Raw genomic sequence first — 8795 nt, forward strand, 5'->3', positions numbered from 1 at the left:
GGCAAGTGGTCTGTCTTCTAAATTGTCATGGGCAACAGTTTTATTAAATATTTTTCTGTTGCATAGCATTATTTGCCATCTTTTCAAAACCTATGGCAGCTAAAACCTATGACAGCTGTATCTTTACTGCTCAATTTCCAACTGCTAAGCCAATGCCATGTATTTTTGGTATTTATTATCATAGTTCCTCACTTCAAGATACCAATTAATTAGGAAAGGCACATGTTTATGATTGTAGTCTCCAAAACCTTAATATCCCAAGACAATAAAGTGTGTTTCTTTCTTATGTGTCAGTCTAATAATAGTCTGTGTTGGGGAATGGTTCTATTCTAAACAGTCATTCAGGGATCTGGGCTTTTTCCTTTTTGTGCCTTTGCCATATCTTTTAGTTCCTTTGCCATATCCTTTAGTGTCTTTGCCATATCTCAGAGCCTTGCTGTCTTCACTAGATTCTGTGCATATGGCTGTCAGACAAAGGGAGGTAGACTATAAAGCATTAAGAACCAGAAGGGACAAATGTATTTTGTATTCACATTCTACTGTTGATAGTGTCAGCTACATGGCTACACCTAACTGAAAAATCCGGGCAATATTTTCTTTATTTTTTTAGATTGGCAAATACAAATTGTGTGTATTTATGTTGTAAACATGTTTCAATACATGCATACATTGTAGAATGGTGAAATCGAACTAATTAACATATGCATTACCTCACATACTTTTTTTTTTTCCATTTATTTATTTTATTGCATTTTAGGTTTTGGGGTACATGTGAAGAACATGCAAAATTGTTGCATAGGAACACACATGGTAGTGTGNTTTGCCCATAGCAAATGGGTTTTGTGGGTTAGGATATTTGCTTTTTCTCATTTTTCTATTGGTGGCTGAAAGGTTTCAGAATGTGTTTGCATTTTTTTTTTCCCATTTAGTTATTTTATTGTATTTTAGGTTTTGGGGTACATGTGAAGAACATGCAAAATTGTTGCATAGGAACACACATGGTAGTGTGATTTGCTGCCTTCCTCCCCATCACCTACATCTGGCATTTCTCCCCTTGCTATGTAAGCCACTGTGCCTGACCAAAGGGAGTGGATTTTAAGTGCTTTTGTCACACACAAAAAAAAAAGTATAGCAAGGGGAGAAATACTTTTTTTTGTGTGTGTGGCAAAAGCACTTAAAATCCACTCCCTTTGGTCAGGCACAGTGGCTTACATCTGTAAGTCCAGCACTTTGGGAGGCCAAAGTGGGTGGATCATGAGGTCAGGAGTTCGAGACCAACCTGGCCAACATGGTGAAACCCCATCTCTACTAAAGATACAAAAAATTCGCCGGGCATGGTAGCATGCACCTATAATTCCAGCTACTTGGGAGGCTGAGGAAGGAGAGTCACATGAACCCAGGAGGCGGAGATTGCAGTGAGCCCAGATCATGCCATTGCACTCCAGCCTGGGTGACAGGGCGAGAGCCCATCTAAAAAACAACAACAACAAACTACTCCCTTTGCATTTGTCCAGAATGTTATACATTGTTGTTAAGTATAGTCACCAAATTGTACAGTAGATCTCTTGAGCTTATTCTTTCTATGTAACTGAAATGTTGTATTCTTTGACCAATATCAGCTTGCCCTGCAACCACCCCAGACCTTTGTAATCACTGTTCTACTCTCTGCTCCTATGAATTCAACTTTTTCAGATTCTACACATAAGTGAGATCATGTGGTATTTGTCTTTTTGTGCCTGGCTTATTTCACTTAGCATCATATCCTCCAGGTTCATTATGTTGTTACAAATGACAGAATATCCTTCTTTTTAAAGATTGAATGCTATTCTATTGTGTGTACATACTACATTATCTTTATCCATTCACACATTGATAGACACTTATGTTGACACTATATCTTGGCTCTTGTGAATAATGTTGCAGTAAACATGTGAGTGCAGATATATATTTTTTTAACATATTGAATTTGTTTCCTTTGAGTCTATATCCAAAAGTGGGATGGCTAGATCAGATGAAAGTTCTGTTTTTGTTTTTGGGTTTTTTTTGAGAAACTTTCATATGGTTTTCCATAATAATTATACTAAATTATGCTAATTCCCATTCCCACAATAGTGTAACACGGTTTTCTTTTCTCCATGTTTTGGCAACACTTGTTATGTTTCATGTTTTTGGTAACAGGCATTCTAACAGATGTGAGGTGATATCTCGTTCTGGTTTTGATTTTCATTTTCCTGATGATTAAAGATGTTGAACATTTTTCCACATATCTATTTTAGCCATTTGCATGTCTTCTATTAAGAAATGTCTGTCTGGGTACTTTGTGTATCTTTTAATAAGACTGTTTTCTTGCTATTTGGTTGTTTGAGTTTCTTATATATTTTGGATATTAACTCCTTGTCAGATATGTGGTTTGCAAATATTTTCTATTTTGCAGCTTGTCTTTTCACTCTGCTAATTGCTTCTTTGCTGTGTAGAAACTTTTTAGTTTGGTTTAATCTCATTTCTTTATTTTTGCTTTTGTTCCCTGTGCTTTTGGGGTAGTATCAAAAAAATCACTTGGCAATATTTTTTATTCAAGAAGTAAAGTAAAATAGGGTTTACCACAACTGCCTAGGTAGTTGACAAGAAGCTACAACACTACTTACTTCAATAAAAGAAATCCTGGGAGTGGCAGGTTTAGACGTATATATTTAGGGAAGCAGGTTGTGTTTGGGATAGATGGTGTGATTTTAAACCTGTTAATTTTGAAATGTCTCTGACTCATCCCATGGGCGAGTGCAGAAAGATAACCATAGACATCAATCTGGAGATCAGGTGGAAGGTATAGTTTTTAGCAATAGATTTGTTAGTAATTTACAAATAGCTTAATAAGTTAACCATCCAATGCAATTTTCCTATATTTCTTGCTTCTCAACCTCAAACTGTCTCTTACTCTCACACTACTTCTTTGCTGCCTCATTTTTCATTGTATCCCCTTCTTGGTTAGCATTTTTATTTTTCCTAGTTTTCGCTTTCTCCTTTTCCTTTACTCTCTTCACATTCTGCTAGTATTATTCTTTATTTGAAGCATCGAAATCTGTATCTTAACAAATATAATTTTAAAACAACAGAGTATTAGGTTTTAAATTAAGAAATATGCCATTAAATATAAATGCATACATTTTAGAATGGGTATTTAGTAATAACCTAGAAAAGCCATAGACATTGATTATTACCATGTGTATTTATACTGAAGTTGGCAAAACATTTTCTGAAAGAAGCTGGGTAGCCACCCTGGATTTCATTTTTCTAAACATCATACTGACACTTTTCCAAGCTGGTGTCCAATGTAGTTTATCTTTAGAGTTTTTTGGGGTTTGCTCTAACTGTGGCAGATGTTTGTATATTCGCCTTTCTCTCTGTTGCAACAGACACACAAGAAAGATAAACTTTGTATTTGGTTTCATCTACTTAATAAGCAGTTACAAAAGTTACCCTCGTCGGACTTATCATGGTCTTTAGCAATGACTTAAAGAAATACCTTTTGGTAAGCTGTATGTAGCTAATGAACTGCTAGTTCTGTGTGTGTGGGGTAACCAAAAAAGATAATTAGCATAGAAAAAAGACAGTGATATTAAAAGTGTCATTGGTAATGTCATGGAGTTGTACCTAAAGGAGCTATGCCATGAACATCTAATCAACATTGTGGAGTTCATACTAATAGGAAACTACTGGTTAGAAATATAATATAATTAGAAATACATTATAATTAGAAATAGAGTCAGAAATGTCACAAATTAAGTTGAAATGAGTAATCTGTATCTATGTTACCTCACTGTGAAGAATCTAGAATGGCAGCACTAAAAGGAATCTGGTCTAGAGGTATTGTAGCAGTATCTTCACATAAAAATCACTTGGGGGTACCCTTTTTTTTCTTTCCCATCGAATTTTAGGGTTTCTGTGGTATCCTTTTGAAGAGTTCAAGGTGAGTTCCTTTTTGGGTGTGACTTCTAAGTCTGACCTGGTGAAGAGCAGAAGGGCTTTCATCATTCCATTGCTTTTCTGAAGCAACACTGATAAGAAAGCATGTTCAAATTTGTGTCATTTAAAGAAGTGTTAACAGTTACTTGAAATCTGTGTGACTCCTATGTCCAGCAATATGGATTGAATACACATTCTAAAAAGTCTCCACACTGAGAAATAGATGAGAAAAGCATCAACAGCAGCAAGACACTTTTACACATATTGCCCAGATCACAAAGAAGGAAGAGGAGCCTTTCCTCCATGGGTTATGAAAAATGGGATAAGAAAGCATAGTAAGCATAAATCAATTAATTGAAATAAGAGTAGTATATAAAAGAGGAAACTGCCTTGGCAGTAAATATCAAAGTCGGGAACTTATAGTTTGGAAATTGATGGCAATGAGAGAAAATGAGAGAGACATGAACTGGACCTGTAAGGAAAGCAGCTGAACTTAATATGATCATTGAAGTAATGACAGATTTTCTTTTTTGATAATGACTGACTAGATAAATTTACCAACTTTTATTGAGTGCAAAGGAGTAACAATACTGCCAATGTTCTTAAGACTTCTTAATAAAAACGAGGGGAAGCTAGGACACAATGGAATAATATATTCCAAGTGATGAAAGAAAATGTATCATCTAGAATTCCATATTTAGTGAAAATATGTTGTAAAAATAAAAGTAGGATGAAGACATTTTCAGAGAAACAAAAATTGAGGATATTTTTTTTTTAACCATAACATTTGTGCTAAAGAAAATAATAAATGGTGTTCTTCAGGGAATAGAAGAATAATGTTCTTCAGAAAAGGGGTGAAGAGAAGTGAAAAGTTTAAACATATGGATAAACTTAACTAAATATTTGATGTTTCAAATAATAAAAATACTATCTTATGATATTTATTTTATATATATATATATAACTAAAATACAAGATGAAAGAGCATGAAAGTCAGAAGGTAAATGCAACTAAAGCTTTATAAGTTTCTTCCATCATAAAAGTATTAATTTCTATAATCAATTTAGATGCAAACATACTTAACCAAATATTAGCAAATGAAACCCACGAATGTATAAAAAAAATTTTACTTTGTGACCAAGTTAGGTTTATTCTAGGTATGCAAGACTAGCTCAATATTAGGAAATAAATCAGTGTAACTCGCCACATCAGCAAGCTAAAGAAGAAAAATCATATGATCATGTAAATTGAAGCAGAAAAAGCATTTGACAAAATCCAATGCTCAGTCAAGATAAAAACTTTTTACAAGTCAAGAATACAGGGGAAATTACTCCAACTTGAAAAAGAGCCTTTACCAAAAAACAAACAAAACAACATCTTACAACTGATATTATTTTTAAGGATGAAAGATTGAATGTTTTCCCCCTTAGATTAGAAACAAGGCAAATATGTCTCTCATCACTCTTATTCAAAATAGGACTGTAACTAGCCAATAAAAAGAAATAAAAGGCATAAGTATTGGAAAGAAAAAAGTAAACCTTTTTATTTACAATTTTATTTATAGGAAATGCCAAGAAATTTATAAATACCCCTAGAACTAATAAATGAATTTAGTAAGGTGTCAGTGTACAAGACCAACATACAAAAATCCATTTTATTCCCATACACTGTCAACGAACAGCCAGCAACTGAAAATAAATATAATACCATTTATAATCACTCCAAATGAAATGCTTAGGTATTCACTTAATGAAACAAAGAGTATATATATACTTGAAATTATAAAATTCTAATGAAGAAGCTTAAAGATGATCTAAATAAACAAAAAGTCCTATCTTGTCCATTGATTGGAATATTTAACATAGTAAGCATGTCAATTCTTCTTATATCTACCAGTTTAGTGTGGTTCCTGCCAATGTCTCATCAAACGTTTTGTGTAGACATAGATAAGGTTATGTAAAATTTATGTGGAAAGGAACAGACCCTAGAATAACTAAAGCAATCATTACAAATAATAACAAGTTAAGGGAAATTATCCAATATTATGTATTATTATATGGCTACAATAGTCAAGACAATGCCATGCTGGTAGAAGGGCAGACGTACAGCTCAATGGAACAGAATAGAAAACCCAGGAAGAGAATCATACAAATATGTACCATTGATTTTTAGGACAAAAAAAGCAACAAATAGAAGAAGGATAGGTTTTTCACTTTAAAAATCATAAAATTTTGGAAATAAAGGGCAGATTAATAGTTGCCAGGGATTAAAAATGGGGGTGGGAGCAACATGGAGAATTTGTGTGGCATTGGAATGGTTTCATATTTTTATTGTGATGATGAATATATGAGCCTACAAAGGTGGCAAAATTATGTTGAATTTAATATACAGACACAAATGAACACAAATAAAATGGGAATATCTGAATAAGATCAACAGATTATATCAATGTCAGTATTTTGATTGTGATATTATACTATAGTTTAGCAGTCTGTTATCTTTTAAAAAGTGGGGCAAAGAATACAAGGATTTCTTCATATTATTTTTTTTTACAATTATTTCAACTGCATGTGAATGTATTATTTCAAAAAATATCTGAAGTTTAAAAAATCAACCAAAAAACCCCCAGAAAGAATAGAAATAAGAACATAAGTACAGGTCAAATAAAAACCTATTATGTTTAGACAAAATATTAAATACACTAGTGATTATGTCAAATGTAAATGGTCAAAATACTTTTAATTAAAAAAGATTGTAAAATTGAAAAATCTGTAGCTTAAAGAGAATGCATTTTAAATATAACAGAAAGTTTGAAAGTAAAGATAATACATAATTAAAAGAAAAATACATGCAAAAAGACTAGTAAAATATGATTTTATTATATAATACAGATTTTAGGCAGAAAGCATCATCAGAACTAAAGGGTGGTATTTTATAAAGTTACCCAGGAAATTATATAATTCTGAATTAGTATTAATTTGAAGAAATTGACAAACCCTTTCAAATTTAATGAGAACTAAATAAAACCAGAAATAATGAAGACTAGCTAGAGGAAGAACAAAGAAGGAAAATTTACTTTATTAAAACACTAATAATTAAGATTGTGGCATTAGCATAATTATGAATATATAAATGAATGGGACATTTATGTGTGTATAAAGTTCAGAAACATGCTTAAACATAGATAACTTGGTAAAAAGAGTGGCTTTGATAGAGAATTAGGGAAGGGTGAACTTTTTAATAAATGATGCTGGGTTTATGGATATTCATATAAACTCCCCCAAAATCTGATACCCACCTCCTAGCATATACAAATATCAGTTCTGAATGGATCATGAATCTAAATGTGACATATATAACATAAAACTTCTAGAAGCTAATATGGGAGGGTGTCTTCATAGTCTCAAGTCAGGAATTACTATGCAAGCAGAAGAAAAAGTGTACTAACCACAGAGAAAAAGATTGATAAATTAGACTATATTCACATTTTAAAAATCTGTTTATCAAAAACTACAATTAGGAGAGTTAAGCAGCAGGACTCCAGAATGAGATAAGATTTTTATAGCACATAGACTTTACCAGTTACTCATATCCAGAATATATAAAGGATATATACTAATCAAATTAATCCAGTAGAAAATAAGCCAAACATTTGAACAGGTACAGGAACAGTATATCCAAATAGCCAATATACATGTGACAGCATGGTCCAACCCACTGCAGGCCCCAGGGCAGCCACTGTGCTTGCTCTGAGAGTCGGTGCTGCTTGGAAGACCTCACAGGATAGAGCTTCCTAACTTGAATCATTACATGAGTGAGAAACTGTATTTCATCTTGTGAAAAACTATTCTAATTTTGATTCTCTGTGTTGCTGTAATTTTTGAGATGTTAACCAATATCTTAAAAACCAAATAGCAAAAACTGTCAAGCTTACCATAAAACTAATATAGAAAGATTAATTGCATTTCTATGCTCTAGCAAGATACAGAGTATAACTTAGAAAAAAATTAGATCTATACAAATGGATATATATAATCAAACCAAATTTAATAACTAACAGAATTTTTCACAAAACTTAAAAAATTATTCTAAAATTGCATGAAGGATCAAAAGGCCAAGAATTGCCAAGGCTCACCTGAAGAACAAGGAGAGGGAGTTTAATTTAAAGATATCAAAAGTTATTATAAAGTTGTGGCAATTTGACAATGCAACAATAGTACAGGAAAGGTAAAATAGATCAATGGAAGACATTGAAATATTAGAAAGTGACCCATTTATATCTAGAATTCTTATACAATGAGGAAAGAACTATAGAGCAATGGAAGAAAGGCGAACTCTTCAATAAGCTGTGCTTGGATTATTGGTTACCCATATGGAAAATAAAGTAAAATTTATATTTCAAACTATACTAAAAACTTTATTCCAGATATTTAAAATATAAATTAATATTCCAGATATTTAAAACACTAAACATTTTTATAAGAAAATATGAGAGAAATTTTATAAGCTCATGAAGGGAAATATTTCTTAAGAAAGACACAGAAAGGAAAAATCATCAAGGATTATTCTCCTTTGCTTAAATTAGGAACATTTACTCATCAAAGGACATCATTAAAAAGCAAGAAGACATCATAATTCTGGGAAAAATTTATAAAGCCAACAAAGGATTTGAGCCTGCGAAAAATAATCATTTATAAGGTAATAAGAGCAAAACAAACAATTTAGTAGAAAATGGGGCAAAGATAGATAAACATTTCTTAGAAGAAGAAATGAAAGGCCCATAAATATATGAATATATACCTAGCCTCACTAGTAATATGAAATATAAAATTAAG

Source organism: Cebus imitator, unplaced genomic scaffold, assembly GCF_001604975.1.
Source record: "Cebus imitator isolate Cc_AM_T3 unplaced genomic scaffold, Cebus_imitator-1.0 Scaffold665, whole genome shotgun sequence".
NCBI lineage: Eukaryota > Metazoa > Chordata > Mammalia > Primates > Cebidae > Cebus > Cebus imitator.